This window comes from Telopea speciosissima, chromosome 3 (genome assembly GCF_018873765.1).
Source record: "Telopea speciosissima isolate NSW1024214 ecotype Mountain lineage chromosome 3, Tspe_v1, whole genome shotgun sequence".
NCBI lineage: Eukaryota > Viridiplantae > Streptophyta > Magnoliopsida > Proteales > Proteaceae > Telopea > Telopea speciosissima.
In genome coordinates, this window is record NC_057918.1 from 72,362,151 (window position 1) to 72,372,415 (window position 10,265).

At 37.9% G+C, this 10,265-nt stretch overlaps 1 pseudogene; it reads left to right on the forward strand.

Moving 5' to 3' along the window:
• The window catches only part of LOC122656056, a 69,088-nt pseudogene extending 60,164 nt beyond the window's left edge, over nucleotides 1-8,924 (forward strand).
• Nucleotides 8,925-10,265: the final 1,341 nt, after the last annotated feature.

Here is a 10,265-nt window from a genome sequence, read left to right on the forward strand (position 1 = left end):
CTTTGCGGATGATCTTATGATCTTCTCCAAAGCTTCTCCCTCCTCCATCTCTGCCATCATGTCTTCCCTCCACCTCTTCGAGAGTCCCTTTGGCCTTCGCATTAACCTCCTTAAATCCAAACTCTTCCTATCTGGTGTCTCGATTTCTGACAGGCACACTCCTCCGCCTTACGCGATTTTCCTTGGGATCCCTCCCAGTGAAATACCTGGGCCTTCCCCTTATCCCTGCTAGGCTCTCCAGCCATCATTGCACCCCCCATGCTAGACAATATCCACAAGCGTCTTCAACTTTGGAAAGGCAGACTTCTTTCCTATGCGGGCAAGCTGGAATGCATTAGATCGGTTCTCTAATCTTCTTACATTTACTGGTGTGACATCTTTGGTCTTCCTAAAGCCACCATCAAAGCAATGGAATCCCTCTTATGTGCCTTCCTCTGGAAAGGGAAAATTCAATCAGCTGGAAATCCATCTGCCTCCCCAAATCTGAAGGAGGCCTCGGCATTCGCCTTATCTGCGACTCCAATACTGCAGGAATTCTGAAGCTCATTTGGAAAATCTCTTCTAAGCATGATTCCATTTGTGTTCATTGGGTCTACTCCCATCTCCTAAAAAAGGACTCCATCTAGACCGTTCCCATCCCCTCGGATTCCTCCTGGGTCTGGCGCAAGATCCTCCTCCTTCGCCCCTTGGCTCTTAGAGCCACCTCCTCCTTTATTGCTGATGGGTCCTCCATCTCCCTATGGCTTGACCCCTGGCACCCCAATGGAGTCCTATACAATTTCTTTGGAGCTAGAGCAACTTACGCCTCTGGCATTCCCAAGTCTGCCCCCCTTTCCGCCATCATCTCCCATGGATCTTAGACCCCCCCTTCCCCTATTTCCCCCACCCTCTCCCTGATCTGGAGCTCCCTTCCCCCCCTTCCCCCTTTCCCCCCTGTTCATGCGGACAAGGTTATTTGGCTCCCCTCCACAAACGGCCTCTTCAGGTTCAGATCTGTTTGGAACCTAGTTAGGACCCAAGCTCCTTCTGTCCTTTGGCACAAGCTAGTCTGGTTCCAAGGTCACATCCCTCGGCACAGCTTCCTTGTCTGGAGAACCCTTAACCTTTGCCTTCCAACCCAAGCCTTCCTCCTTCACCGAAGAATCCCTGTTTCCCCCTCTTGTATCTTTTGTTGGAATGGTTCCGAAGACATTGGCCACCTCTTCTTTGATTGCCCTTTTACCTCTACCATCTGGAAAAAAGCCCTTTCATTTATTTGGCCTTGCAGTAGGAGACCCCTCCCTTTTGCTAGAGAGTGGCTCTGGATGGACATGACTTACCTTGGATACACTATCTGCGACACTGTTGGAAAGCTTGTGTTTGGTGCGGTTCTTTATCATATTTGGATGGAGAGGAACCTTCGAAGATGGACCTCCAACTCTCGTTCCTTTGAGTTGATTTGGAAAGCCATCTTTTTTTATGTCTCCTCTAAGCTCAGTTTTCGGCCTCATAAGGCCTTTTTGGATTCCCCAAGGAACAGGCATATTGTTGTATCATAGGGTTTAGATAGTGCTCTCTTGAGAACCAGTTAGTTGGATCTGTTTCTTCCCCCCCCCCTCTTCTCCCTCCCTTTGTATATTCCCCCCCTTTCTTTCTCCCTCGCCCCCCTTGGGCTTTGGTAATACATTATTTATTCACCAAAAAAAATAATGTAATGGACCCAAAACCTGACCCAATCATATACAAGACCTATAATAACTATGTGGGCCACTACAAAATACAAGATAAAAAACCCAAAACATCATATTGTGCTTTGGAATTTTCAATTTTTAGCTATATTGTAACTATTAATTGGAGAAATATTAGTTTATTGTAGCTTTGATATTTCATTTGGTGCTTCTTTTTTCATTTCCTTTTGGATAGTGTTCCAATTAGACTTGCCTTTTATGTGTTAGCTTACCTTACATAATTCGGAAAACAGTTGTTGCTGTCAAAAAGTTAGATCTCCCTGTGATAAATTTTATATATGTTTCTATCCACAGGGATATTTTTGTTCTAGCGAATCTCTTCTTTCCCCTTTACATGTTTTACGTATCTTTCTCTTATGTCCTCTTTACTCCGCCAAACAATGTACTGAAGAGAATATGCTAATATATCCTACATATACACTACAGGCCTCCAACGCCTACCTTCGGTTCTTAAAGGGTGCTGGCACGAAAATGCTATTTGAATTTGTCAAAGAGATGCCAAAACCTGAAACAAAATATAGTCTGGATATCTCTTCTCTTCTTGGTGGACTCTTCTTCTCATGGGTTATTTTGCAACTTTTCCCTGTAAGTATACGACATGGAGACTACATGCATCACAACTTGCCTGAACTGAACTCTGGAAAATTTGAAGCTTGTATGTAATTGTAATAGCGTGTTGTGAACATTTTTGTAGATTCTAAAAAGTTATATTAACTCCTTACTTGCTAGTCAAACTCTGCCACCGATTCAAGAATCTTAGCTGATCGATTTCATTAATAGGTAACTTACAATAAACATATTTCCCCTAGGTTTCTGCGACAGAAAATCGACATAGAAGGAAAGATGGAGATTACCATAATCTTGCTTAGTTTCAGTGAAGTTATGTATGGCACCAGTGATATACTAATTACTCATACAAGAAAGATGTGACAACAGCATCTTTATTTCTATCCCTAGTAAACAAATGCTGATGTTCCTGGAGATGGAATAGCTTAACAGTTTGGTGTTGGGTCAATAAGTTTTGGTTGTGGAGATTGACAAAGATGGTTATCTTGTAAAATATGAGTATTTTTCTCCTTTACACTTTTTTGCCCCCTTTTTAAAATCTTTGCCACATGACATTTGAGTCCATGAAATAATTTATTTTGTAAACCGATCCCATAACTGGCACTCTATGGTGTAAAGATTCACCACAAATTGTAACAGCCAACTGTTTATCTAATTGTCCTTATTTCACTCTCTTTAGTCCAATGCCCTGAAGTCTAAAATTTGGTCTATGTAATGTTTACTGCTATGTCTATTTTATGTTCTTTGGATTATTTTCTAGAGAGAGAATTTAAACATTGAATTTCATTGTCTCACTAATTTTAAGGAGTTCTTTTTGTTCAGAAAGCCTATGTCCTGACTATGTGAAGTGGTTTATTCTTCTTTTGGATCAATTTCTAAGCTTATTTTTGTATGTCTAATGTGCTTTTGGTATGGTGCCTTTTGGTGTAGGTGATATTGACATCTCTGGTTTATGAGAAGCAACAAAAACTAAGAATCATCATGAAAATGCATGGGCTTGGTGATGGACCTTATTGGCTAATTTCCTATGCCTATTTTCTTTTCTTATCCTCAATTTACATGTTATGTTTTGTCATATTTGGCTCACTTATAGGTGAGATATGATCCCTAGAATCAGTCTGCTCTATATGTGTTTCAAAACTGAGTGTTGTCTAATTCAGATCTATTCCTTACAGGGTTAAAAGTCTTCACAATGAAGGACTACAGTATGGAATTTGTGTTTTACTTCATCTATATTAACTTGCAAGTTTCACTCGCATTTTTAGCAGCAACAGTATTTTCAAATGTTAAGACTGCTACAGGTTTGACCTCAACTGGACACATTTTACTTGTGGTAAAGCCTCTGTTGTGGCTTACAATAATAATAGATTCATGTTTTTTGTTGAAATTTGATGATGATAGTAATAGGGCACATATGCGTCTTTGGATTTGGGCTCTTAGGAGCTTTTCTTTTCCAATCATTTCTTGAAAGTATATCCTTTCCAGGTGAGTATGAGAACCTCTTTTTTTTTCTTGGGGGGGGGGGGGGAGTGAAACAGATTTTGTAATGGTTTTTGCAGATATTGTTTGCACTTTTAGAATTTGAGTAAATCCAGGAATTTACTTTTATTGACTCTTGTTGCTACCTATAGCATGGTTCATTGGATCAGGAGCCTGGAGCTTCATCAGTCACTATGGACCAAGGTTGGACAATTCCTTTGATAAACTTGATCCTGTCTGTAGATTGAATTGTCCATTGTGTAACACATCCTGGTCCTTGATTCCATGGTTAATACTGGTACATGAGACCTAAAAATGGCTAAAATCATGCTGTTGAAATGGTAAAAGATCCATTTGATGATCTTTTCGTTTTATCTATTTTCTTATTTGTCTTCCCTGGAGGCAATACTTTTCTGATCTGTCCAAAAGAAATGGCGAATCAGATGAGCAGATCATCCCATTCAGGATTGAGTTGTGGGCTATAAGATTTTCATTTGCAATCCATTCACATGAGGCTAATGAGCAGAAGTGCTATTCTGATGTTGTATGACAGTACCTATGGTCTTCATGTCTCACCAGTCACCAATTTGTAGCCAGGAGATCTCTTACAGTTGCATTTTGTCTTTATCTAGTAAATCTTCATATATTTGTACTATTCATCAATCCCTAATCATTATGAGCTGAATTTCCTGTTGTAGGGCACTGGATTATAGTTACGGAATTATTTCCTGCCTTTTCTCTATACCGTGTTATATATGAGTTTGGGGAATATGCTCAAGCGGGCATTTCTGTTGGGATGAGGTGGAAAGATTTGAATGATAGCACAAATGGAATGAGAGAGGTTTTAATTATCATGATTTTGGAATGGTTTGTGTTTCTTCTCGTCACATATTATTTAAATCAAGTTGTATCATCTGGAGGTGGCATGCAAAAGCATCCTCTTTTTTTCTTGCGAATTTACCAGAAGAAGAAATTACCATCTTCTTGGAATCCTAGCATGCAAAGACAAGGATCTAAAGTTTTAGCTCAAATGGAGACACCTGATATCTTCCAAGAGGTATCTTCTCACTTGCAAATTATGCATGCCCTCTAATTTACAGAAGCTAGTTTTGAAGAAGAAGTTACCCATATAATAGCCCATTTGATTGATCCACTAATGGCATAAGCATTAGACATGGTGAACCTTGAGGGGGAGGGGGGCTGAACTAAAGGTCACTTCTATGAGATATTTTCAAGTGTTTGGATTTTCCTCACCATTGATCGACACAGTGATGTTTTTCTATGTAGATATTTATTGTTGTTTTCCATAGCGTTTTGACTCAATTTGGTTTTTACTGGATGGAAAAATTTCTGGTTAGGTATCTTTAAGTCTTGGATTCCACTCTTTGCATGTGCTCCACAATGACATTGGTGGATCAAACTCTTGAAATGCTAGTTTGCTAATGTTCTATTGATGGATAATGTTTATCTTCTCTTTATTGTAGAGGGAGAAAGTTGAACAGTTACTACTTGAATCCAGTACAAGTTATGCTGTTGTCTGTGATAACATAAAAAAGGTGTATCCAGGGAAGGATGGAAACCCTGATAAACTTGCAGTTAGAGGGTTATCTCTTGCTTTGTCCAGAGGGGAATGCTTTGGTATGCTTGGTCCTAATGGTGCTGGGAAAACCTCCTTCATTAATATGGTATGTGGAAAATGGTCATTTTTAATTGTCTTATCAAATGCGTAGGCCTTTTCTTTGTGAATCATGTCTTCAGCATTTATTTACACTCTTTACAACTGCAACAGCTCATAGTTGTAAGGTTACTTTATTAATAATGGCATAATAACTGTTGTCTCTGTTATAGTGTCTCTACAACAGTAACAACCAGTAGTTGTTAGGTTATATCATTAATAATAGCATAAACGTAACAGACATTAGTAACTGTTGTCTCCATTATATCGGCTGTTATTGCGTACATTTCAGAGTTTTTGCATTGCCACAGTATTTCCCCCTCAAATAAGTACACAAAAGCACAAAACACAATATCTAATTAACTATAGAAAACACAGGCCTTTCTATTGTTTCGTAATAGCAAGAGTAAACAACCATTAAGGAATCATACCAATCACTTTTAAAACTTGCCTTTATTTTTGTGTTGGCAATAAAGATTGTTGAAAGATTTTATACATTTAAGAGTCTGATTCTGCAATTAGGAGGAATTAAATCCTTTTACACAGTCTATATATTTGCTTTACAGAAATGATTAGTAATGTTATTCTGCTGCTTTTAAACCTCATTAAGAGTTTTTATGCCTCTGTTAACAGATGATTGGGCTCATAAAACCAACATCCGGAACAGCACTTGTGCAGGGTATGGACATACAAACCGATATGAATAAAATATACACCAGCATGGGTGTTTGTCCACAGCATGAGTAAGTTGACATCATCCTCAGTGCAATTATATCTAATAAATCATGGGACCAAACTAATTATAGATGTATATATATATATATTCTTGCCTTATCTCTTCTTATTTCTGTTTCAATTATGATACAGCTTGCTTTGGGAAACACTAACAGGAAGAGAGCACCTACTATTTTATGGAAGACTGAAGAACCTCAAAGGCGCTGCTTTAACACGAGTAAGTTGATGTTGAAGTCAGTTTTTTTTTTTTTGTGGGGGGGGGGGGGGGGTGTTCTAATCATTGTTTTAGGGGCCATTGCTGGTTCAGGCTGCAAGGGTAAATGGCTGGGTTCGAGTCTTCAGAATGGCCACTTTGTGCCAAAAAAAAATGCCGAAGGTTAGGATTGTTTCCAAATTCACCCCTCCCAGGACCCCACATAGGTGGGACAAACACTTTGTAATAGCCCTTTTTGTTAATCGTTTTCTGAAATAGAGATCAATAGATCTGATAAATTTTTTATTACTGAAAAGAGAAAATGCCCCTACACATGCTCCTATTTGAATTCCAGAAAGAACAAGAGCTCTAGGAAAATTTCAAAAGTTAAAGTTTTATGGATCAAAGCAGAAAAGATTTGAAAGCTATGGTACTTAAAAAGCAATAGTTCAACTGAAGTATCTATTGTCAATTAGTGCAAACAATAAGCACATGATAATACATTGAGGAGATATAATGCAAGGATTTGAGTAATCCAAACTGGATGGTTTTAATTGCTTATCCAGCATGCTGTTTTTGGTATCCAATGCATTCTTTCTACCTGCACCCTTTTTGTCGATGCAGTTGTCCTTATAATTCTTTGTTAGGATGCTTGTTACCAAACCATAATTCTCAAACTATAGATTACTGTAGGTCGCGTTCCTGATTCTCAAACTATTTAGATTGTTTCTCTTTCTCTCTCTCTCTCCCTCTTAATAAATGCAGTATTTATGAAGAAAAAAAAATTATTGTGAATAGTTCAAGCTGGATGTGGTAAACTAACAGTGAATACCCATACTCAAATTCTGTAGAAGGGAGATAAAGTTTTATTCAAAACCTGGTTGTGGTGAAGTTAGTCGAGTAAATTAGTCTGGATTCCTGTCATGTTATCGCAGTGATTTCAAGTGTGTTCATTTCTTTCATCTTTTTTCTATTCTTCAGGCAGTGGAAGAATCCCTTCAGAGTCTAAATCTATTTCATGGAGGTGTTGCTGATAAAAAGGCAGGGAAATACAGTGGAGGGACGAAGAGGAGACTTAGTGTTGCCATTTCATTGATCGGGAATCCTAAAGTTAGTCAACATACCTTTAAAATTCATTATGTCATTCCTCATTTTTCACTATTTAGATTCCCTGTTTTGCTGCTTACTATGCATTATCTGTAAATTTTGCTAGATTGTCTATATGGATGAGCCTGGTACTGGATTAGATCCAGCTTCCAGAAACAATTTGTGGAATGTAATCAAGCATGCAAAGCAAGACAGGGCAATCATTCTTACCAGTAATATATACTCATCCTTTTCTTTATTAATTCAATTCTTGCGTCACCCGAAATAATCATTCCTTCACCCTTTTAATATTTGCTCGTCTTTTTGCTGCATATGGTTTTCTGAGTTTCTGCCTTTTGCAGTTCTATTGCTGCATAATTTTGGCATTAGCTTTTGTTCTTTCCCTTTTATCCTTTCTTGTTTTTCCTGCAAAGCCTCACCAAAGAGATTATGCAATGGCTTCAGCTCATTCAATGGAAGAGGCAGAGTTTCTCTGTGACCGATTGGGGATCTTTGTGGATGGCAGTTTGCGGTGCATAGGAAATCCAAAAGAGGTAAATTTAACATAATAATGATTCATACAGGAGGAGAATGATTACTTCTGATACTGTCCTGGCTTTCCAACTCCCAGTTTAGTACGGATTGAACCATCTATCTTAAGATTCAAGACCCACCAGCCAATGGCAGAAAGGAAAAAACATCCTCCATGCAATCGATGATTTTAATGTATGAGAAGCACTATATTATAAACAATGAAAGTAGACGTAGCTCTAATGGACCCCTAACCTGGTGGTTATTGGGGAGATCTCTACATACATAGAGACGTTCTCTTAGGCATCAAATGGGATCAATATGAACAAAATTTGTAGCCTAGAGACTCCAGAGTCTGATAGTCTGTTGCCTGAACTTTGCTTGGTTGGTCCAGACACAGAGTCAGAATCCAAAGTCTAATTTATTGTGTAACTGAGCTACCAGATTCCAATTAATATAAAATGCTTAGAAACTTGTTTTGTTTATCGTGAATGACAGTTGAAGGCCAGATATGGAGGATCTTATGTGTTCACAATAACAACTTTGAATCAAGAGGAGGAGGTGGAGAACTTGGTACACCATCTCTCTCCAAATGCAACCAAGACATACCATTTATCTGGAACCCAGAAGTTTGAATTGCCAAAGCATGAAGTTAGGATTGCAGATGTTTTCCAAGCAGTTGAGATCGCAAGGAGAAGGTTCACAATACAGGCATGGGGTCTGTCTGACACCACCTTGGAGGATGTTTTCATCAAGGTTGCTCAATAGGTTGAAGCATTCAATGAGCTTTCATGATTGTTAGAGATGATGCTTTTAATTTGTTTTATTTTTTTTTTATTTCTTTCATCCTTGTCAATTATATTGAGTAGTATGGTTTTGCATAGTATATTTGTTCTTGTTAAGTATACTTGAATTTGTCTATTTTGTGGTACCATGACAGTTGTACTTTTTAAAAAAAAAAATAAAAAATTTAATAGCAGTCAGTATTTTCTGTTGTAGAACTGTGGTAGTTCTGGTCTGTGAATCATTTTTGAAACTTCAAGTTTGTCTTCAATTCTTCATCTAGATCAGTAGAGATTGTTATAATGATAATTTCTTGAATAATAGCATAGGTAAACAAGTTAGTTATTGGCCTTAGATAAGAAATATCTTCTGTTGAAACCCAACTTGTAAGATAATAACCTCTTCTTTTTTTTTCTTGAAATTTTTTGAAGGAAAGAAACCAGTATGGATCCTAAGGCTATTATAGTAATTTCGAGAATTTAAGGATGATTAAATGTGGAGAACAATCTTTCCTATGGGCCCTAATGGTGCACCTGGGCCTGATGGCTTTTCGAGTGATTTCTTTGTAGGTGCTGGCATATTTTAACAAATGCCCTCCTAAAAATACCCATTTGTCTAAATGGCCCTTTACAACTTTTCTAATTGTAAACTCCCCCCTACTTTAAAACATTATAGCAATTTGGTCCCTGCTGTTAATAGGTGCTGGGATATTTTAACAAATGCCCTCCTAAAAATACCTATTTGTCTAAATGGCCCCTTGCAACTTTTTTAATTGTAAACTCCCCCCTACATTAAAAACATTATAGCAATTTAGTCTCTGCTGTTAATTTGGGATGTTAGACGTTAGTTTTAAGGAATCTATTGACCAAAATGCCTTTCTGATAATAACCCTCCAAAATTAAAGAATAAAATGAACAAAATGCCCTCATCTTCCCCTTAGGGTTTGAAACTGAAATTTTTTTCCCCAAATCGAGTAGGGTTTGAACCCATCTGGAAATCGTTGAGATTCTGATCTTGTTAATCTGAAAGTAGCTTGAAGCTAATATATCTAACACTTATCAAGCCTCAATAAATTAGAAACGTACGAACTTCACATAACCTATTACCCATTCTCAAATTAAGGAAAACAACCATGACAGCACGGCAACACCTCACTGAAGAGTTCTAAGAAGCAAAAGTGATTTTAGAATACCATTCTTAATCTTGTTGAGGTGACTATTGAATATACAGCTTAGTGTGTCTTTTTCCGGCAATTAAATACAGCTTAGTAATCCTGAGTTTCAACTTTGACAAAATCCCCATAAGCACTCGGGGAAATTTGATATGTAAATGGTATAAAGGAACAAAATTGAAGAAAATAGAGACCCAGCAACAACTAAAAATTCGATTTCATCATATTACCACTACCGTGAGTGTTCTCCATTCCTCCTTCTCTCTTTCCTCTCTTGTCTATTTCTGGGCATTATTTGTAGCCATGATATTGTGTTTG